The 23,897-nt window shown below is 42.5% G+C and overlaps 1 protein-coding gene and 1 long non-coding RNA gene across 6 annotated transcripts in view; one reads left to right on the top strand and one right to left on the bottom strand.

Annotated features, from left to right (window-relative positions):
* LOC146425525 (ceramide transfer protein-like) overlaps positions 1 to 23,897 on the bottom strand; it is a 323,504-nt gene that overhangs the window by 133,537 nt on the left and 166,070 nt on the right. The window lies entirely within an intron of this gene.
* LOC146425527 (uncharacterized) overlaps positions 16,106 to 23,897 on the top strand; it is a 79,805-nt gene continuing 72,013 nt past the window's right edge. The window contains exons 1-2 of the long non-coding RNA XR_014846569.1: positions 16,106 to 16,875; positions 17,037 to 18,136. This is a non-coding gene — a long non-coding RNA (uncharacterized LOC146425527). The remainder of the gene's footprint in view (positions 16,876 to 17,036; positions 18,137 to 23,897) is intronic.

The raw sequence follows: 23,897 nt of genomic DNA on the forward strand, positions 1-23,897 counted from the left end.
TTACTATTTTTGCAGATAGCTATATAAGGTGAGATGAAATATTTGAAAACAGTGGACATTATCATTTGACTTTAACTAAGGAAGATAAAGCTGCAAAGCTTTTGTGAACAATAATATAAACTAACAAATTTAAGGCTTAAAATTAATATCACTGAAAATGAATAAAACTTAATAAATCTGATTTTAAACTAACAAATAGGACTTAAATATAATGGAATTTAAAATTGATATCACTTTAACAACTTAACTCTAACAAAATTTAAAACTTAACAGAATTTAAAATTAACATCACTTAATATTACTTAACAGAATTTTAACTTTAACAGAACTTACAACTTAATAGAATTTAAATTCACTATTACTTAACTTTAACAGAATCTATGCTTAACCAAAAGTACTTAACAGGTAGTTTAAACTATTCAGTATAACTTCACTCACAGGTTTTCATTCACACATTAAAACTCTCAAGAAATCAAAATCACACTCTCATCAGTCACAGGCTTCATCTACACATTAAAGCACTCAACACACTCTCAGTAGGCCTACAATATTCACACATACATACAAACACTATTTTACGTAATGCTTTAGCAAAATTCAACTTTCGTTCAAGGCTTTAGTATTCAAGGTGTTATTTTTTATCAGGATAATATCTTGTTACAATGCTTCTTTATTAGTAAAATGCTGGAAATGAGTTTTGGTCTCGGTGTCAGTGCAGCCAGGCTGAAGGAAGAGCCGATCTGCTCCATTTGCTTGGACATTTTCAGGGAGTTTCAGTTGCTGAAGCTGCAGCAGGTGGTGAAGGCTTGCCAGGACAAGTGCTTACAGAAAAAGCCAAGCTCAGAGACATTTCCCTGAAACTCTGGAAAAGCTGAAAAGTCATGAAACTCCACCGAATCAGCCATAGCAAGGCTGTGCTGCTGGTCAACACGTGGCAATGGGTGTTTCACCCTGCAAAGCAAATAATTTGAGGTTTTGGAGAGAATAGCTGGAGAACGTGTTCAAAGATTTGTATCTGTAGCTGGAGAGCGCAGCGGGACCGCTGCCGCCATGGGGAACAACATGGACGTGATTCCCGAGCGGGAGATGAAGGATCTCCAGTTCAGAGCACTGAAGAAGATTCGCATCTTTGAAACTCTTAAAAGTTCTCCATGACTACAAAAGAAACAACTCCATTCTGTATCAGACTGCTGTTTCTGCTGGCAACACTGTTGGTTAGTTCTGGTTCGCTGCTGAAGCTGTCAATCATTTCCTCATCCTTGGGGAGGAGTAGAGTTTAGAGTCTCATCATAGACATCACAGTTGGGGCAGTGAAGGAGGCGTGGATGGCTCGCGGCTCCGCCTACCAGGGCACCCTCCGGGACCTCCGCTCTCGCCGTCATTTGACCGGAAACCACGGTTGGAGCAACTTCCGCCACAGGTCTATCTGTGTGGCACGCAGGCGGCGCGCAGTGAGGGGTAGGGGCCGCCGCTGCTACTCAGTCACTGGTCACTTTCTGTTTGTTCTTTTTGTTTTTACAAGCTTCTGTGCTGTGAGTATCTCTGTTGCAGCGGGAACACCAAACTTTTCCGTTACAGTTCTTTCGTATGTGTTTATCATTCCCACATCGATAACATCGGGATGATTTCTGGTTACTCTGTTTCTTTACCCGCGATATTTGAGCTCTCTCTAACATTGTATTCAGTTGTTCTGGCAAAAGTTCAACAGTGACTCTCTCAAACAAAGCAGCTAAGATGTTTTTCGTTGCAAAGTTGCACCCTCCCCTTGGTAGCGCTGGCAGCGAGGGAGAGCTACTATTCTCCCCCCCCCTCCCCGGCGGGGGGGGCTTCCCCGGCTGCTGTGCCGCAGCCGCCGAAGTTCCCCGCATATCAAAAGCAGTACAGTAACTCACAGGTTTCTCTCTGCTGCATGCAGCTGTTATCTCCTGTGCCGTCAGCCACACAAGATTCTGCTCCGTAGCATGCTTCTGTAAGCAGGCCACGACTTTACTCCATGGTTTGCCAAGCTTTCTTGCAATTTTATCACAGTCCAAAAGTAAAGTAGCTCCATAATTCAACCACTCTCCCACACTGAATACTGTAATAGGATTTGTAAAAAATCCATAAGCTTGTCCTACCACCATCAGGCCAGCCAAATGTGACAGGCTGCCTTTGCTAAGTCCGTGCTTTTCTAAAAAGCATAACAATAAAAATTGGGCTACCTCTGTCTCCATTCCGTACCAGCTGGGTTTAAAGTTACGCAGTCGCCGCCGTCCGAGCGCTCCGTTGGGGCGTCTCTGGTTAGTCCGCGGTCGCCACGGTCAGTGCAGCCTTTCCGAGGTTTATTAGCCCATCTGGAAGCGGGTCTTTTTCGGCCCAGGCTTTCATAGCCCCCCGGCGCTGCCCCCGGGGCCTCTCCGGACTCGTCGCTCTCTGGGCAGGGTCGTAAAACCCTGCTGCCAGTGTCCGTGGTCGTCGGTTCTAAATCCTGCTAACTCCGTATCACGTCGGGCTCACCACTTGACATAACGACGAGAGGGAACTCACAGCAGTCTCGATATGAGATATAGAGTAAGCTCCATTTTATTTCACCAAACGAGAAACTTATATACTGTTACAGAAGTTACTAATTATAGCTACACACACACCTGCAGTCTGTTCTCACACATTCAGGGATCTTCCCGGTGACTCCCTTTTTCTTTCTCATAAGACTTCTGACTCCCTATTCTTTCCCATGACATTCTTCCCACAGAACATTCTCAGGTAAACAAGCCACTGTAGCTTGTTAGGATTTTACTGAGGCCTGAGTATGCTGAGGCCCTGCTTAGATGTATTCAGTTAGCATAAGTTTTGCTGGAAAACTGCGTTTTCCAACACCCCTGCACACTTCTTTTTCAATTTCTTTCTTTCTTTTCTCTTTCTTTCTCTTTGCCTCTTTTAGTACTAAATAAAATATTGTGGAAAGCTGGCTTCTAGAGAAGGGCTTTGCAGATGTAGATAGATTGCTTCTTAACAAGCTGCTTCTTAACAATAGCCATATTCAGCCAACTATTAATTAGATACCTTCGTCCAATCAGCGATCTAAGGTCACCACGACTTTCTGCAACATAGGAGTCGTGGGGGCCGTCTAGAATGCGTTAATTGGTAACAAATATGTAGAAATCAGGCACTATAGGTAAACATAGATACATGTTAAGGCAAGTAGCCAAACTTAGGGCGTGGAAGTATATAACCAATAGTATTGTATGATTACAGAATATGCATGAGTTAGTTAACTACACTATAAAACTGTATGCTGTAAATCAATAAACTGAAGCTTGTGGTAAATTCATATTGGATTGTCAAGCCTCCGTTTCTCAGCATAATGGTGACCCCGACGTCCAAGGGTCTCGCACCCCTTTTGGCTGGTTCCATCTGGGAGACGATCTAACCACGGCTAAGAAGACATCTGGCTCCGATCACCCCGGAAGGGTCAAAGCAGTGGGGGCGCACGCACAGGACGACCGTTATCAGAACGGGATCTGGACACTGCCGGACTTGTGAGGTGAAAATCTCGCACCAGACAAGAGAAGTGGCCGAAAACCTCGGAGGGTGAAAAAGTCAGTGCGCAGTTCCGTACATCGGAATGAAGAGGCAAGCCACTTCTGACCTGTTATTGCTTTTTAGAAAAGCGGGGGACTAAGGGTAAGGACATAAAGAGTGATTTAATGGCGTTAACAGCATGGGGGTTGGCTAAAGGTTGTTTTATTGACCCTGATACCATTTTTGACCGTAATGAATGGCAGAAAGTGGGAGATAAGGTGAGAGACGCTATGTGTGACGATAGGAAACTGGGGAAAAAGCTTGGCGGACCATGGAGTAAAGTCCTGGCTTGCTTGCAACATCCTGCAGAGCTGGAACTGGCAAGGGTGGCACAGAAAATTGCGGTTACAGAGAGCAGAAAGAAACTTGAGAGTTGCCGTGCTGCTTTTAACATGCAAGCAGCCACGGCGCAGCAGCCGGGGAAGCCCCCCCCGCCAGGAGGGAGGGGGAAGTGTAGCTCTCCCTCGCTGCCAGCACCGGCGGGGGAAGGGCGCGCCGTGCCGCTGCCGAGAGCCGAGAATACAAAGTTACTCGATTGCATGAGGGACCTATTCCTGTCTCGGTGTATCGTGGAGCTTGGCAGCTTTGTAGCGAGGAACATCTTAGCTGCTTTGTGTGAGAGAGTCAGCGTTGAATTTTTGCCAGAACAACTGGGTGCGATGCTGGAGAGAGCTCAAATATCGCGGGAAAGAAGCCAAAGTAGCCAGAAATCACCCTGGTGTTATCGATGTGGCAGTAAAAGACTGTTTTTAACATGCAAAAAACTCCGTCAGCCGCAGTCGTCCCCCCCCCCCCACTAGGGGCAGGGAGAATCGTAGCCCTCTATCGCTGCATTGCCGCACAAACAAACCGCGGAAAAAGAACAACAGTTTCTGCCAGATCAGAGCCACCACCCGCAAAGCCAAAACGCACCGTAATAGCAGCGAAAGCTCAGAGCAGCCGCGCCGCCCAGGAACAGCCCCGCCGCGCGCCATGCAAACTCTGCAACCCGAGAGCGAAACGGAAGTTACTCCAACCTCGGTTTCCTGTCAACTGAAGCAGAAAGCGGAAGTCGCAGAAGGCACCCCGATGGGCGGTGCCGCTGGCTGTCCACGCCTCTTTCACCGCCTCCTGCTCACTGAAACCATCACTAACACCGAGACTGGGACTGCCCTGCTGCGAATGATGCAAGCAAACACTAGCTGTGCCACAGAAGATTCTTTTCAAAGCTCCAAAAATCAATTCTTCACTGTATTTTAAAGTACCCTGTTAATTGGTGCAACTAAGTTATGATTTAAACTTGTTTCCAGCTTTTACTAATGAGAAACCATTGTAACAACATAATTGTCCTGATGAACCTTAGTTACTAAAACCTTAAAGAAAAGCTAAAATTCCTTGCTAAAGCAATTTTAAAAGTGTTTATCCTAAGTATATTTTAACAAAGTAAATTTTTGAACTATTTCCTCAAAGCATCATTCATCATTAGGTGCATAATATCTTAGCTTTTAAACCAACTCAGTGTTTTAAACAAATTCAGTAAACCCTTTTTAAAATAAAGTGAATATTAACTAAACAAAATATAAAGCTAGAGCCATTACCCTTAAATCCTTATATCAAAACATCAAATGATTTACAAAAATTATTAAATGCAATTAACTGTGTAAAACTCACCCTAAGCTTTACCCCATGTAAGTTATTTGCAGAAACATCCAAAACTACGTCACAAAGTAACTACCACACTAAATTTAAAGAAATATTTTTATTTATAAGTGTTGTTTGGGGCAGTGTTTATGTGTGTGTGAGTGTGTCTGTGTGTGTGGGTGTGACAGTGCTGTGACAAACATACTATAAATGTTGTTTGGCTTCTAAAGCATTTTTAAATTTGTGGACCAGGCCTATAAGTAAAACTATACTAAATAATTTAAACTACCTGTTGAGTGCCATTAAAATTAAGCTCAAGTAACACCTTGATAAGCTTACCTAAGACAAAAGCTAAGCAGAGTCAAGAGAATAAAAGCACCACAAATTATATTAAATTTTAAATTTTGTTAAGTTCAAACACTATTAAAGTTAAATGAATTTAGATTTTATTACAGGTATATTATGTTGTCTGTTATTTGACATTTCATTAAGCTTAAATTCAATTAACACAAAGTTCAACTGTTACTCAATATTTGTTGTTTTAAGTTCCATTAATTTTAAATCCTATTAAGTTTGAATTCAATTATAGTTAAGCCTCTTAAATGTTGCTTCAGATAGGGTTGTGTGTATGTGTGAATATTGCAGGCCTGCTGAAAGTGTTGTTTGCTTTTGAGTGTTTTAATGTGTAGATGAAACCTGTAACTGTTGAGAGTGTGGTTTTTGATTTTGAGAGTTTTGATGTGTGAATGAAACCTAAGAGCAAAGTTCTACTGAATAGTTAAATTTCCTGTTAAATGTCTTTAGTTAAGTATAAATTCTGTTAAAATTAAGTATTATTAGATGTAAATTTTAATAAGTTTTAAATTCTGTTAAGGTTAAAATTCTGTTAAGTTTTAAATTCTGTTAGAGTTAAGTTGTTAAAGTGATATCAACTTTGAATTCCATTATAGTTAAGTCCTATTTGTTAGTTTTAAATCAAATTTATTAAGATCAAGCTTTATTTTAAGTTTTAAAATTGTTAGTTTATATTGTTGTTCACAAAAGCCTTGCAGTTTCATCTTCCTTGGTTAAGGTCAGATGATAGGGTCCACTGTTTTCAAGTGTTTCACCTCACCTTATATGATTATCTACCAGGGTGGTAACATGATAAAACACTCTCCTTATTGATATTAATCAAAGCTTGTTTATAAGATGCTCTAAGAAAACCCTCCCAGTTAAGGCCTGGGGCTCTGGCCAAGCCTTAGTCCTGACTGGTTGGGAAGTATGCCACCAAACCCAGGTGTTTCTGCATCAAAAATGTAATCGAGTCACCTTGACTCGCTGATTTGGACTTGTGAAAGCTGAGCCCTCTTCCAGGTAAACTTGGAATCCTTGCCCGGAAAAGGTTCTCCAAGCCCTGCCTGTGGAATGAGGTTCCCAGCAATTGCAGTCCCTGGGAGATAGCAGAGTAGTTAAACAATTGAGGATGTATTTTCTTAAATAAGCTTATTGTTTCATTCCATGTATTGTTACACCTTTGTGTCATTTTCATCTTTTTATAGAAAGAAACACATCTTGCCAAAAACAAAAACAGGGGGAGTATAACCCCTCAAGCAATTAGACAATGCAATACTTATGCTAAAATTTTATGTATAGAAAAATGTAATTTCGCTTTTTAGAACAGTTATTGTTACTGTACTGATGATTCTAGATGTGTTGTTAAGGTCATTATGTGAATTCATCAACCTTAGCTTGCCTAATCTCTGTTGTTGTAGCATAGATTCCAGTGCAGCACAAAACAAATTTGTGGGTTACTCTAGCCAACTTGACAGAGCAAAACATAATTTGTCTCCCTCTTTCGTCACCATACAATCCCAGCATGCTACCAGATGAATGGTTTCTACTTGTTGTGGACTTAAAGGACTGTTTTTTCACCATTGAACTACATCCAGATGCCATGCAGCGTTTTGCTTTTACGCTGCCCTCAATTAACCGTGAGGCACCTGCACAACGTTTTGAATGGACTGTATTACCACAGGGAATGCGGAACTCACCGACACTTTGTCAACTCTATGTGGATGCTGCTCTCAGGCCTCTTCGGACGGCCTGGCCAGAAGTAATCATCTATCACTACATGGATGATATATTACTGGCACAGAGCGCGCCTTTTACCGCAGATCAGTTACATACCCTGACTAATCACTTGTGTGCTCAGGGCCTTACAATCGCCCCTGAAAAGGTACAGAACACATCACCATGGCGATATTTGGGATGGACAATAACAGACCATCAGGTTCGTCCTCAAAAACTGCAGATTTACACAAACATCCAAACCCTACATGATGCTCAGAAACTGATGGGTGACTTACAATGGCTTCGTCCTGTCATTGGTATTCCTAATGAACTGTTAAATGTCCTGCGGCCTCTACTGAAAGGCACTGAGCCAGCTACAAAAGTCACCCTCTCTACAGCACAGCAGGCGGCGATCCAGACTATCTCAGAACGTGTTGTACAAAATCATACATCGCCTCGTCTACTTGATGTGCCACTAAATATCACTGTGCTAACTAGCCCTCAATACCTTTTGGGTGCCATCACTCAGCATAAAAAGAAAACGGGGGAAAATACCCCTACCACAAATGAGGATTACAATGTTTTGGTGCTGGAATGGTTAGCACCACCCCTTCAACCACGAAAAACGATTCAGGAAAACATAATTACAATGGCAAATCTTATCAAACGTGGCCGCCAAAGGATAAGGGAGATCCAAGGAACATCGCCAGGGGAAATACAAGTACCACTGAAGCTGGATGACCTGAACTGGTACTTACAAAATTCTATGGATCTTCAGGCAGCGTTGCTGGAAGAGGGAACCCTCATCAGTATCTGACCTCTCCAGCCTTCTACGCTGGCATGGATGTCTAATCACCGATGGCTAATAAAGCCATTGCGGTCATCCTCTCCGCTTTCAGGAGCAGTGACTGTCTATACAGATGCTGGCAAACGCTCCCGTAAAGCTGCTGCGACGTGGATGGAGGAGAAGCAATGGCGACACAAAATTATTCCTGCAACATCGGAGGACTCTTTACAAACCTTGGAACTATCAGCAGTGGTCTGGGTCTTTACCAACTGGATAGACCAACCTGTTAACATCGTCACAGATTCTCTCTATGTCGCAGACATTGCTAACAGAATTGAGGAAGCAATAGTTAAGGATGTACAAAAACGCCGACTAGCGGAACTATTGATGGTGCTTAAACGCACCATTGGCCAAAGGACTGACCCATATGCCGTGTTGCATATAAGAAGTCATCAGTGGTCAGAGGGCCTTGGAGAAGGCAATGCCAGAGCGGACCGATTGGTAGCGGTGGCGGAAGCTCCAGTATCTTCCTTTGAGAGGGCCCGCCACGCACATATGAACTTTCATCAAAATGCAAGGGGTCTCCATTAGGGTTTTGGAATTCCACTGGCAGAAGCCAGGGCCATGGTCCGGGCCTGCCCTATTTGTAGTTTTCATAACCAGGGTGTTGGTTTGGGTATGGGAGTGAACCCCAAGGGGTTACAAGCTAATGAGTTATGGCAGATGGATGTAACACATTTCCCTGAATTTGGTAGATTAAAATATGTCCATGTTTGCATTGACACATACAGCCACATGATATGGGCAACATTACAGCCCGGCAAAAGAGCCCGGGATGTTATATGGCACCTTACTAGTTGCTTTGCCGTATTGGGCAAACCCAAAGCTATCAAAACAGACAATGGACCAGCTTATTGTAGTGCCTTGGTGAAAAAATACATGCAACTTTGGGATATAAAACATACTACAGGAATTCCTCACTCCCCAATGGGGCAGGCAATGGTAGAACGAGCAAATGCAACAATAAAGGGTTACCTGGCAAAACATAAGGAGGTCTCAGATAGTAGAGAAAGGCTTTCTAAAACCCTGTTTGTACTAAATCATCTGTGTATATTTGGAGATCAGGATTTACCACCTATCTTAATTCATCACAAGGGAGTGGCACAGCCACCGGTACCACGCATGAAGGTCCTATATAAGGACCCCAAAACAGGCATCTGGGAGGGTCCAGTAGAGGTCATATATTCTGGCAGAGGTTATTTTTGTGTATCTTCCTCCACAAGCCCCCTTTGGGTTCCTAGCCGCTGGGTGAAGCCTGCACTTGATCAACCTGGCACGGCTACAGGTGCCCCCGATACCGCCGATCGATGAAACACCACGACTGATCCGGCTTCTACACTGTGCCCTTGATCCTATCTTGCGGCGAGCTGGGGTTCCAGTCGAGCGTTGGCAGACTTTATTAGAATTAAGAGATATTACAAATAGATTAGGCTCTGTACCCCCTTACCTGAATAGATACCCTTGTAGAAATTGTGCTAAGCTGTGGTGTCAGGCATGGTTACTTATTAAGTGTGGTATTTGTAAGAAACGGTGGTGGGTCCATCAAGAAGTGTATAATACTTGTTGTTTGGCTTGCATTAATACACGCATAACTCAAATTGACTTTGCACATAACAGGCTGCAACAAGCTTTAGCCGCATTTACAGGGCTGCCTGATTGGCAAGGTTTGCAATTATTTGAATCTGAAGAGCAAAAAGTTATAGCCTGGTTACGTTGGGAGGCCCAAGATGCAGTAAATTGGGCAACATCAAACTCTGGGTCTCAAATTTTGAGAGCAGTGTGCACCGATCAGGCTTTAGAAAGGATCCCAAAGTATTGGGTTATCAGAGAACATGAATGGGAACGCACTAAAAGGCGTTTTGCTCCTGTGCATACTGTGCATGTTAGGGGTTGTTCTGGCAGATGCTACCGATGCAAACGCCAATAATCCCTTCCATTCAATTGAGCCCAGGAAAAATTTGTGGGTCACCTGGGCAAATCAAACACGTATTAGTGCTTTTTGCCTTGCGCTTGCATCAGCCACTAACCCTTTTCGCACATGCTTACTTGGTATCCCAGGCTTTGATAATACTAGCTTTGCACGGTTTTCAACTAACAACTGCTCACGAGCTGCCAATGTTAGCCATTGCACTGCTCTCTTGTTGTCGGGTCTTAATACCTCATTGCCATGGGATCCTCAGGAGTTGGATCTCTTGGGGAGCCGAGCTCTTAATGCAAGTGGCAATGAAACAGGCTGCATAACTTTTGGTAGCCCCATAGTGATTCCTAACAGCACCTGGTTGACTCCCCATATGGCAGAATATGCTAACATCTCTGCCCAATGTGGTCCACATGGAAGTTATGGCCGGGGCAGTGGTTATATGTGGCTAGCACAGGTTTTTCCCATGAGAAGTTTTCTTGTGTTTTGTAAATAAAGATAAAGTTTGGATGTTGTTGGAACAGTGTCCCAGAGCTTGGGCAGTGCAGGCCTGGCCGATCAGGCCTGGGGGAAGGCTTCTGACTGACCAATCTGGGTGACTTTTGAGAACTCTATATATGTGATGAAATCAAAACAATAAAGGTCATTCCTTCTTGCCACTGAGAACTGGTGCCTTCATTACTCTGCTAGCTGCTCAACAGCGACAGTTATATACAAATTTGGGCCAATAAAAGTGCCCTTGCCCTTCCATCAGGTGTATTTCTCATTTGTGGAGACCGTGCATGGCAGGGAGTTCCGAAAGGTGCTTATGGGGGACCATGTTATTTGGGCAAACTCACTTTACTTGCCATGAATAAAACCACTGCAGCCAATTTAATGCGGTCCAGAAAGAGACGCAGTCTTACTTTGGATGCAAACTGCAATGATGAAGTAGGCCTATGGAATAAACCGTCTCGGGTTTTTGCTTCCCTTTTACCACACGTGGGCACTGCACATGCATTAAAAACCATAGGGAGATTGGCCTGCTGGGTAAGCAAGCAGTCAAAAGTTACTACAGATTTTCTGCTGCTTGCTCAGGGGCACGGCTGTGATGAATTTGATGGTATGTGTTGTTTCAACCTTAGCAATCATGGTGAGTCAATACATAAACAACTTCAATGGCTTAAGGAGCATACAGCAAAGATAACAGTGCAAAAGGACGATGGCCTATTCGGAATTCCATGGGGTGACTGGGGTATAACAGGATGGCTTCGCTATATCTTGCAAGTAGGATTAGTGATTTTACTTGTCCTTGTTAGCATAGCTGTTATTCTACCTTGTGCCTTGCAATGCTTGAAAAAATCATTATCACAGACAGCGAATCAGCTTTGGCTTGCACAAACGCGTAAAGAAAACAGGGGAATTGTGGAAAGCTGGCTTCTAGAGAAGGGACACGCAGATGTAGATAGATTGCTTCTTAACAATAGCCATATTCAGCCAACTATTAATTAGATACCTTCGTCCAATCAGCGATCTAAGGTCACCACGACTTTCTGCAACATAGAAGTCGTGGGGGCTGTCTAGAATGCATTAATTGGTAACAAATATGTAGAAATCAGGCACTATAGGTAAACATAGATACATGTTAAGGCAAGTAGCCAAACTTAGGGCGTGGAAGTATATAACCAATAGTATTGTATGATTACAGAATATGCATGAGTTAGTTAACTACACTATAAAACTGTATGCTGTAAATCAATAAACTGAAGCTTGTGGTAAATTCATATTGGATTGTCAAGCCTCCGTTTCTCAGCAAAATATACGGATTTTTTGGCACCAACATCTAACCTTGTTTGGTTTTAATCATGTTTTTGGGTATATTTCAAACCTTTCTGGGTTCAATCTGTTTTATTCATAGACTTAGTTTTCTTTGCTCTTCTGTGTTTTAACCGGTTCATAACAGACCTTCATCTCCACTATCATTTGCCTGACATTTCATTTGCCCTATATAAAAAGCTTTTAGGCAGTTTTAGCTATTTGCAACCAAGGAGCAAATGCAGCAGACTAAACAGCACACAACACAAACCCAAAGCATGTGCACATACAGATCATATTCACAAAACTGTCTCAGACAATTATGGTTTAGCAGCCAAAGGGGAAAAAAATTCCATCAAGAATTCTTATTTGTCAGACAAACCAGAAAACAAGTATTGCTTTATAACTGATGCAGAGACAAGTCATCCCGCTCTCAACAGACACATGCAAGCAGCTTAATACAAACAATGAAAACATACATCATGCAAAGTGATTTGCCCCAAGCGGGCCCTGAGACACTTCAGAGACAAAGTCAGAGAAGTGAGTGTTTGCTTTATTCAGCGCGCCGGGTGTGGGGGATTCACTCCTCCAAAAATACACAAAGGCACTTCCAACAACATGATATTATGGGAAAAATTCATGAATATTCATCACATTCCCCAGGATAGGAGTGGTTATACAAACCATTTCTCGGAAGTCATTAACATCATTACATGCGTGTCACCCATGCACTGTGTATCCTGGTGGTCTTTGGAGACCCCCAAAGACCACCTCCAGGATGAAGGTCCCAGTAGCCTTCATCACAATGCACTTTTCACCTTTTTCTCTGGAGCATGTGCAGTCCTTCATGAGATGGTTAAGCAGTTTTGTGCTAGCTTAAAACAGATTCTTTTGTCCCACTTACCCTGATGAGATTAAGGGAATCCTGTTTTTCTAGGTTTTAGAATTCACATATTCTGTCTCTCAAAAATTAACTTGAGTTACCTATTGACCACTCTGTCACAGGTTGCAATATAGATGTATTTATTATTCTATTACTACAAAGCTGTGGGGCACTAGTTGTTATCTCCTGCTATGACTCACCCCTGATAACGGGTTATGGGCCATCAAGAACCCACGGCATGACTCATGGAATTATTTCATCCTATTGTGAGATGCTCCGCCCAGGAAGGAGGAGCCAAGCATTCCCACCTGGATATAACCTGGCTTTGGAACTGCACAAGCAAGCCCTGCCTACTGGATTCCCAGAGGACAAGAGCTACCACTGGACCTTCAGGTGTAGACCAGACCTTCCACAGGATCACCGCTTCAACCTAACTACTTCACTTGGACTGCTACCACCACCCTAAGAGGGTATCAGGTTGTATCTGACTTTGTCAGTGTCTTTCCTTGTATTATTGCACTTGTTTTTAATTTTCCTATTAAATTATAATCCTGACTTGCGATCTCCCACTGGTTTGTTTTCAAACTAATACACACTCCTTTCTCAAAAGCCCCACCATTCTACTACCATAATGAGCAGGTCACTGCCGCATTTGTCTCACAAAGCAGATTATTTTGTTTTCACTGCAGAAATACTCAATTACATTGACAAGAGGAATGTTGTTCCAAGCTTCTGTTTACATAATTTTTCATTTCCCATATAAAAATTGGAAAAGCAGGTAGAGTCCACATGATAAAAGCCAACAGTCTCTGTTTGAAAACAAAATAACTTGCAGAGGTTGTGTCAATTCATAGCATCAAGCACTGATGTTATATTAGCATCAAGCACTGATGTTATATTACCATTTTGAGTATATAGATGAAGTTCTTTAAATTCCATGCATGCATCATACCTTCAAAGCTACAGCCAAAACTGGCATTTGTTAGTACATTGTAACACCTTCAGCTTTCTAAGGTGGTGCATGAAGTCCATTAATCCTTTCAAAATTATTTTCATTATGATAGACAAGAGGAAAGGGCCACATGATCCAAAGCTTCATGTGATTCTTTACTTGAGCAGATGCTGGTATCAGCAACAAGGCAGTACATCAGAAAAACTGCTTCCAATAAAATAGCTAAGTATTCACAGAATCATATTGCAGACCTCCATTATTGCTCACATTGATCTGTTAACATAGGGTTAAAATGTTTCTAAAATTGGGGTAGTTAAGAATAGGCTTTGGGGAACGGGAGTAGGTAAGAAGTGCTTGTACAGGGTCAGGTTGACATGAATATGAAGATTGCTTAGAAAATATCGGGATTGTTTTAGTTAACTGATGCGGATTCACACCTGCGAAATAAATCAGAAATACTGTGGGAAAGGGGGGCTTAAAGTCATGCTTGGGGGGAAACAATGGAACAATGATAAGTTGATAATTAACATATGATTACATCACTGTTCTGTAAGGGAAGGTATAAAACTGTATTCGCTTCAAATCCATGTTGAAGTCAGATTTGGGTAGATGTTACACCCCGGCTTCTCGAGCTCGAGAATAAAAGGCACCTGCATATAATCATTCAGTGATTACATGTTTTCCACGCTAACATTTTGGCAACCCAGGTGGGACCCTGTGAGCGCTGCTGAGGACTCCGCGACCTGATCATGCTCCAGCCGGCGCCGAGGGATTCTCGGGGAGCCCATCGCGCCGCGACCCTCCGCCGCTCACAACGTCCCCTGGAGAAGGTAAGGTGCCTTTTAATGGTGGTTTGGTTGCCTGCCAGTAAGACGCAGTGAAAGCTACGCTTGGTTGGGCTAAGGAATTCCTAGTGGTATGCCCGGGCGCCGCTCGTAAGACAATTGCGAAAGCATTGCAGAGTCAGCAAGTGGAAATGGAGAAGCTTAAAGGGATTTTGGGTGGCTATGCTCCTATATCTCGTAATTCTCCTTTGGGGTGCTTGTTAGCACATTGGAAGCAATGTAATTTTGGCCAACGATTGCGTAAGGATACGCTGATCAAGTGGCCAACATATATTTTGCAGGCTGGAAGAAAGCGGCCTGAAAGTGGTTCTTTGCAATCTGACCCAATTTCTCATTTTTTGTTGTTTTGTAAGCATGAGGTAAAATTAGATGAAGTTCTGTATGTTGATTTATTTTTCTGTTTGCGAGAAAACTCAGAGTGGCTGTTGGAGGGTGGTTTGGTTACTGTGATGGTTTGCGATGATAAATGTCTGGCTTGCGTTCAAGGGAACTTGGCATTGAATGAGAGTTTATATCGGAAAGATATATTGGAAAGTGATTTACTAGTGGTTTCTACAGGGTCTGACTCTACACCGCTTGCGCCTTCTCGGGGGTGCCCACCTATCCCACCTACACCTCCCTGGGGATGTCCCCCCCTGCCACCCATGCCCTCTTCACCTGCTTGTGGCAGCCCCTTTTTACCCTTGCCCGTGGATGGCCGCGTTTTGGTTTCGGTACAGGGGTGTGGGGGACGGGGTGCCGGGGAACAGCGGTGGTGGTGGTGGTGGTGGTGGACCCATAGCCCATTGGACTCATTCCAGGATGGGAAAGAGTCTGCCAAGACTTGGTAAGCAAAAGAAAATCGTAATTACCCCTTTAAGACAAGGGGTGGGCGGTGGACGGACCAGTATATGTCAGGAGGTTTGGTTATATGGAAACAGTCAGCTGGAACCTATAGAGAAAACCCTGATAAGGTTGCTAGGGTAGTGAAAATGATTATGAAAACTCAGAGAGATGGTACTTAGAGTTACAGAAAAAAAAAGGAAAAAAAAAAAAAGGAAAAAGGAAAAAGAAAAAAAAAGAGAAAAACAAACCAAAAAAAAGAGAAAAAGGTTACAGGAATTGGAAGGGGAAAAGTTAAGAAATCTGGACAAATTACTTGAAATAGCTTGGAAAGTTTATAACAATAGAAGTGCCACAAGCCAGCAGCGGCAGCTCTTGGCAGTTGTACAGAGGTAGGAGTGTGGCAAGGGGGCAGGCCATTAGCTTTTGATGAATATGCCATTTGTCACTTACCTGGGCATTGGAAAAGGGAGTGTCCTAACCAGTTCTACAGGAATGCTCAGTTCCAGCAGGAAGATGTTGCTAAGGTGATGGTATTAGAGGACTCTGTGACCCAGGAACCGCTAGCAACTTTACAGTTAGGAGAAGAAGGGGTGGGATTTTTTAATCGACAGGGGGGCCACATATTTGGTTTTAAATGGTCTAGAAGGACAGATAAATCTACCACAATAGTTGGGCCACAGAGAAGGAGGAAAATGGCCATTCCTGCAACCCTTAGACTTGTGTTTTGGAAACAAGGTATTGACTCATGAATTCTTATATGTTACAGAATGTCCTCTTCCACTTTTAGGAAGAGATTTACTGGCAAAATTGGAAGCAGTGGTAACTTTTGAGAATGGTGAGTTATTAATGAAAATTCTGGAGTGAAAAAAAAAAAAGAGAGAAAAAAAAAGAAAAAAAAAATCTTAATGATAAAAGAGAAACCAGCCTCTGCAATCCCAGAGGAGGTGGAGAATGCCGTAATTTCCTCAGTATGGGAGATGGACATACCTGGATAATCTAAGTTGGCACAGCCAGTACATGTAGAGTTAAAAGAGGAAGGAAAAACCGTGCAGGTAAAACAATACCAGAGGCACGGTATAGCAAAGACTGCTGATAAATTCCTAAAATATTAAATTCTGGCAAAGTGCAAATTAGAGTATAATATCCCAATATTCCCGGTAAAGAAACCCAATGGAGATTACAGGCTAGTACAGGATCTAAGGGCAATAAATGAAATAACCAAAGACATTTATCCAGTAATTGCTAACCCAATGCATTGTTAACATTCATAAAAGAGTTTTATAAGTGGTTTACCGTAATTGACTTAAAAGATGCCTTTCTGCATACCCCCTTGACAAAGAAAGTAGGAAACTGTTCGCTTTTGAATGGGAAAATCCAGAGAATGGAAGGAAGACTCAGCTCACATGGACTCGGCTTCCCATGGGGTACAAGAACTCCCCCACCTTATTTGGAAACCAACTGGCAAAGGAGCTGGAGATCTGGACCAAAGAGGGGCAAGTACCAAAAGATCAATACCTCCTGCTACAGTATGCTGATGATATGCTGATAGCAACAGAAGAAAAGGAAACCTGCCTAAAGGTAACAATTGAGATTTTAAACTCACTGGGCATGGGAGCATACAAAGTGTCCAGGGAAAAGGCACAAATTGCACAACAAATTGTAATTTACCTGGGAAGCGAAATCTCACAAGGGCAGAGAAAATTAGGTACTAACCGTATCCAAGCTATTTGATATTCCAGAGCCCCAGAACCTCCACGAGCTGCAAGTCTTCCTCAGCATGGCAGGATGGTGCCGCCTGTGGATTATGCACTTTGGGCTAATTGCCAAACCCCTGTATGAAGCTCAGAAGATGCAGCCGTTCAGCTGGGACAAAGCACAGAGAGAAGCCTTCCTGAAACTGAAAGAAGCACTGACGACTGCCCCGGCGCTTGGTTTGCCTGATCTGTCTAAAGACTTTCAGCTGTTCGTGCATGAAAGGCAACGCTTGGCACTGGGGGTCCTGACCCAACGTTTGGGGAGCTGGAAAAGGCTGGTAGGCTACTTCTCCAAACAGCTTGACAACGTAAGTGCCGGATGGCCTGCATGTCTGCAGGCAGTCGCAGCCACTGTATTATTGATATAGGAGGCCAGGAAGCTCACAATGGGAAAACACATAGATGTCTATGTGCCACACATGGTAGCCACTGTCCTAGAGCAAAAGGGGGGCCACTGGCTATCCCCAAGCAGGATGATAAAATTTCAGGCAATCCTAACCGAGCAGGATGATGTCACACTAAAGACAACTAACCTTTCGAATCCAGCTCTGTTTCTAGGCACTACACCCAAGGAAGGCCCATTGGAACATGACTGCGTGGAAGTGATAGAGTACACCTACTCAGCAAGAGAAGACCTGAAAGATGTCCCACTGGAGCAACCGGAGTGGGAATTATTCATGCATGGAAGCAGCTTCGTGGAGAATGGAACCAGATACGCTGGATATGCGGTAACAACAATCAGCACAGTAGTAGAGGCCAAAGCATTACCATCAAACACATCTGCCCAGAGGGCAGAATTGATTGCCTTAACCAGAGCACTAGAAACAAGTGAAGGAAAGAAGGTAAATATTTGGACTGATTCAAAATATGCATTTGGCGTAGTGCACGTACCTGGGGCACTATGGAAAGAAAGAGGGTTGCTGCCCTCTCAAGGGTCATATATTAAACATCAAGATGCAATTTTGCAGTTGATAAAAGCAGTACAAAAACCTGAGCAAATGGCAATTATGCACTGTAAAGCACATCAATCAGGAAGCTCCAAAATCTGTGAAGGAAATCGGAAGGCGGACTGGACAGCCTGACAGGTTGCTTGAGATGTGCAAATAGCAATGGCATTGATACCTACAAAGCTAAAGGTGTCTCAATTCAATTTACCTTCAGAACTAAAATATTCAACAGAAGACGAGAAACTGGGACATTTGCTGAATGCACAAAAGAATTCAGAGGGGTGGTATGTCACTGCACAAGGACAGATAGTCCTACCCCCCTCGATAATGATAGAAATTCTGCAAATTGAACATAATGAATGTCATTGGGGTGCAGAAGCATTGGTGAAATGACTAAAACAAAATGTAGTCTTAGTACGAATGTTAACAATGGCCAAATCAATAATGTCAAAATGTGAAATTTGCCTGAGAAACAACCCAGTGGCTAGACGGCAGGCACAGCTAGGAAGAATTCGGGGAAGTATAGAACCAGGAGATTATTGGCAGGTAGATTTTGTAGAGTTACCAAGAACTCGAGGGTACAAATACCTGCTGGTGGGGGTTGACACATTTTCAGGATGGCCAGAAGCCCTTCCCTGTCGCACCAACCAAGCCAAAGAGACAGTGAAGTGGCTGCTACACGAAATCATTCCCAGGCTTGGAGTGCCATTAGGGGTATCTTCAGATAGAGGACCACACTTTATGGCTACAGCGGTAAAGGAAGTGAGCATGACACTGGGAATAACTTGGGACCTCCACACACCATGGGGACCACAATCTAGTGGGCAGGTAGAGAGGATGAACCAAACACTAAAAAGGCAAATCAGTAAAATATGTCAGGAGGCCAAGTTACAATGGCCACAAGCCCTACCAATAGCACTTTTAAGGATTAGGGTAAAGCCTAGGAGTAGGAATGTCAGTCAGTCCCTTTGAAATAGTATATGGGAAACCATATGAATCTCCCAAACCAAACCCGAACATACATATTGCAGGAAAACAGGAAATATATAATCATGTTCTGTCTCTCGGGAAAACCTTAGCACAGCTTTGGAGTGCCCTCCTGTGGAATAGGCCGCTGGCTCTCAAGAATCCAGTCCACGATATTCACCCTGGAGACGAAGTGTACATCAAAACCTGGAATGAAGAACCTTTAAAGGAGAGGTGGAGTGGACCCCATCAGGTGCTGCTGACCACTTTCACAGCAGTCAAGGTAGCTGGAGTGGATCCTTGGGTACACCACACACGAGTGAAGAAGATCCATCCGAGACTGTGGGCTGCACAACCCCTGGAACTGACGAAATTGTAGATAAGATGGGTTTAACTGTTTAAAATGATCTTAGTACCTGTGCTGATGCTCATTTTATGGATATTAATTGGGAGTGATATTGCTTGGGAATATGGAATGCAGAATAATCAACTAACCCCTCTTCATTCTAAAATGAAGAGAGAGGTACAGGCAAAAACGCAAGTGATAAAAGTTTCCAATGAAATTCGGGCTGAGAATGTGATGATTGGGTTAGTTAAAGGTTTTGCCAAAATGCAAAACATCAATAGAATAACTGCCTGTTTGCCAATACCAAAGGCAGCAAGAGACCCAGTAAACTGGGAAATTATCACATCAAAATTACCTGAAATTCTGGACAATAAAATAATTGTATGTAAACAAGTACCCGAGTCCAGGCAGAAAGTTAAAGTAACTTGGAATATAACAGGTTATGATTGGATGCAGTACTTGAGCAAAAAGGACTGTCTTTTAAGCAATGGGAAGGTGGCACAAAATCTAGAGTGGTGGGTTGAAGATCAAAACCTTGCCAAACGGCAATGCTTCTTGCCACACTATCAAAAGGTCACAGAAAATGTTACAAAGACCACCCTGATATGGAAATGTGATGCAAAGGATAGAAAGGATCGGATGTAACCCTGGGACAGTGCATGGTCCCTGAGTATACTTCAAAAATTTCAATATATGGCAAACACTCCTTAGTGCCTAAAATGGACAGGCCCTGAAGAGGGCACTGATCCAGCAGTAATAAACACTGCCACCAGTAGCAGAGCGCAGGCAGATAAAGTAAGTTGGTGGGCATGTAATAAAACCTATGATTGCATGTCTGATGATGTAGAGATAAAACAAGTACCATCACTGGTGGCTGCCATGCAAATTGATTGTGCCTGTAGAAGAATCAAACATAAACAGAGTAATGTAAATTATAGAATAAAAATAGGATGTAGTAGAAGCACAATCAAGAGCCCAGGACAATTTGTTTGGGCAACGAGTGATGGTACCTGGACAACCCACCTGCCTGTAGATGGAAAAGTAAAAGAATATACTCTGGGCCTCCCTACTTTATGTCCAATCTGGAAAAAGTCCCCATTCAATGGGAAACGTGAACTTTTGCAAATAAGAAAAAGGCAAGAGGTTTCAGATAATGAAAATCAGGATGAAACTTGGCAAGAACCCTCTAGTGAAGTAGAATTTGGGTGGACTCTAGAATCTGTGTTTGGCCCTATAGCAAACTACCGAAACAGCGAAATTATGTACAGACTTACAGGTCAGGTAGAGAGGTTAGCAAGAGTTACTCAGGAAGGATTCAAAGAACTAAACATGCAACTACAAGCTACTACCAAAATGACTTTACAAAATCGATTGGCTTTAGATATGCTACTCCTGAAAAAACATGGAGTGTGTGGGTTTTTAAAAGGACAAGTTGATCATTGTTGCATCCATATCCCAAATGTAACTGCAGATGTAGAACATGACATCAATCAGTTAAAACAAATAGAGCACGCAGCACTGGATGAACAAAAGGACTTGACTACGAGTTGGTTAGATAAAATCTTCAAGGGGTTAGGATGGAATGTGAGTTCATGGATTAAATCTATCATTGAAAATTTAATAATCTTATTAGTTATGTTTCTAGTACTTTGGGTAGTCTACAGCATACTGAAAGGAGAGATACAGAGAAAGACATCCTGGAACTGAAGAATAATGAGGGCACTGACATGGAACAAGGATCCACATCCATCACCTGCGGATTCTCCCGTCCGCAACAGCATCCATAACAACGCTCATGACAACCCTGGATTCGAAGACGAGCATACAGTATAAAGGACTATATCAAGTGAAAGCATTCACACCTATAAAGTGAAAATGCTTTCAAAGGGGGGAATGTTAACATAGGGTTAAAATGTTTCTAAAATCGGGGTAGTTAAGAATAGGCTTTGGGGAACGGGAGTAGGTAAGAAGTGCTTGTACAGGGTCAGGTTGACATGAATATGAAGATTGCTTAGAAAATATCGGGGTTGTTTTAGTTAACTGATGCGGATTCACACCTGCAAAATAAATCAGAAATACTGTGGGAGAAGGGGGGCTTAAAGTCATGCTTGGGGGGAAACAATGGAACAATGATAAGTTGATAATTAACATATGATTACATCACTGTTCTGTAAGGGAAGGTATAAAACTGTATTCGCTTCAAATCCATGTTGAAGTCAGATTTGGGTAGATGTTACACCCCGGCTTCCCGAGCTCGAAAATAAAAGGCACCTGCATATAATCATTCAGTGATTATGTGTTTTCCACGCTAACAGATCCACCAGTTAAGGATTTCCTAAACGGGGTAAATAATACTTTGGAATAAAGCAAAGACTCACTGAAAAGCTCCCCCACTTAAAAAAAAAAAAAAAAAAAACGCTCATATTATTCTGCCACATTTTTAAGGCAATATTTTTGATTATGTCTCAATATAGTGCCTGTCAAGCACTTCCATGTACGTTTGTCCACCAAAACAGATATTTTCAGTTAGTATTATAAATTCTTTATTATTTTACATAACACAAGCAGCAGGCAGCACCTCCAAGACATGCAGCTCATCCTAGGAATGGATAAAACAGACATTAGGATACAGGGACTCTAATAATGTTTTCTGCAGTATTTGTGGAAAATCTTACTAAAATATCTATGCGATCAAAGCACAATATGTTATAAAAAACAATAATGTAGAAAAAAGTAGCAACACAAAATGAAAGAGGTGAAAGGTACTATGAAAGACTTGGTGGATACTAAGCAGAAAAGCTTTATCAAACACCTATGTTCCAAGGGCAATTTTTAGACTTGCTGCAGAAGTTTCAAGAATGAAGATGAGCCGTGGAAGGGCGACCTAGGGATTGCTGCAGACAGAAAAACAGACATTTCAGGTAGGGCAGTCCAGGATGCATTTCTGTGGACTGAAGTTAATTTTATCTTTAACATGCATCTGTAGGTTTTATTTTTTCAATTGCTCTAAAGGATTTGACAATGGATGGTTTCAAAAGTGAGGCAATTATCAGGAAGGTAGAGACAGAAATTTCGCAATCTAGGTCACAACAGATGGATGATGATTCCCCTGCCTACAGCCCTCCTAAACACAGTGCAGGAGATTACTTAGAGAGCAAAAAAGCTTCTAATGTGACCTTTCTTTGCAACTGCCAGAACAGGTAAAGAAATGCAAACATATTTTTCCTGCAACAGTGATAAATGTTGCAACTCCACATTAAATAAACATACTACATGCACAGGAGGAAAAAAAATAAGAATTCTGAGATGAAAAATAAGCATAAGACAACTGAAAAATAAAGGCGATAGTGATACAGCACTAAGATTATCATAACTGCTCTACTCATTCATTCGGTCTAAGTAACATCTTTTGGGTGTTTAGTTCTCAAACACCATACATTTTTCCTAAGTTACTGGGTGTTGCCTGCAGACAATAAGCACCTTTAATAGCTGCATGAGTTAGAGTGGTACACAGGTTGACAAGCCCTGGAACCACATACTGCTTTCTAAAGAAAGGGAAAGGGCCAAGAGGTAGTACAAATAAGACAAAATATTGCAGAGAGAACGCAGATTGACAAAGAGGCAACCAAAGGCAAATGACTAGCCTTTGATAATGTTTATCCACATACTTCACACCTTGGTTTAATTACATGGATGTATACTGTTTTTTCCATGAATTCCCTTTAACTGTTAATGTGCACAGGAAAACTATTCGCCAAATATTATTTGGTGTCTTTAAATCCTAAGATTCCATAGAAGCTGAATAGAAAGGGTCACGCACTCCCTTGAGAAGAAGAATGAAGAAGAGCTAGGACACTGAGCAAAAGGAAACTCAAACCCACTGAGAAAGTTCTGCTTCTCAGGCTCAGGAACTGCTGTGGAAAAGCATGATTTACAGGATAAAACTCTTTCCTGAGCAAAGGTGCCAAAACCCAATCTGACAGTAACCACTTTGCTCTATATACTGACTTAATAATAAATCTAAAAGAAGCTTGTACAACTGGACCACCAGGCTATAGCAAGACTGGAAGAGGGCTATTTGTCGCCTTTGTAAATCTGGGCTGTCAGGAGGGGGACAAGCAAGATCTACACAAGAACCAGACGTGGTGATTTTGATTGGCCCAAAACATCAGTAAAGTATTTTTTAACATTTAGGAGAAATTTGGACTCTTCAGAAGCTGTTGTGGTAGGCCTGGGGAAGTGTCTGAGGGGTGGGGAGTGGCACAAAGATGGCTCCTGTGTGTCTTGAGTGAAAGTTCTGGAAGTTTTTACATCAGGTCTAGCAGAGCCAATCTCTGATGGCTCTGAAGGTGATGGACATGCTGCTGGCTAGGTTTGGGCCAATTAGAGGTGCTGGTTATGCTTCTGTGTAAACATATTTAAGAAAAATTCAAAATAAGGTAGGCACACACTTCTTTGTAGTTAGAGGAGGAGGAGGTGGAGGTAAAAATATGTGAAAGGAGAACAGCATGGAGACGCCAAGGTCAATGAAGAAGGTAGGGGAGTAAGTGCTCTAGGCGCCAGAGCTGAAAACTCTCTGCTAAGCCA

Source organism: Lichenostomus cassidix, chromosome W, assembly GCF_008360975.1.
Source record: "Lichenostomus cassidix isolate B80296 chromosome W, HeHo_3.0, whole genome shotgun sequence".
NCBI classification, from domain to species: Eukaryota; Metazoa; Chordata; class Aves; order Passeriformes; family Meliphagidae; genus Lichenostomus; species Lichenostomus cassidix.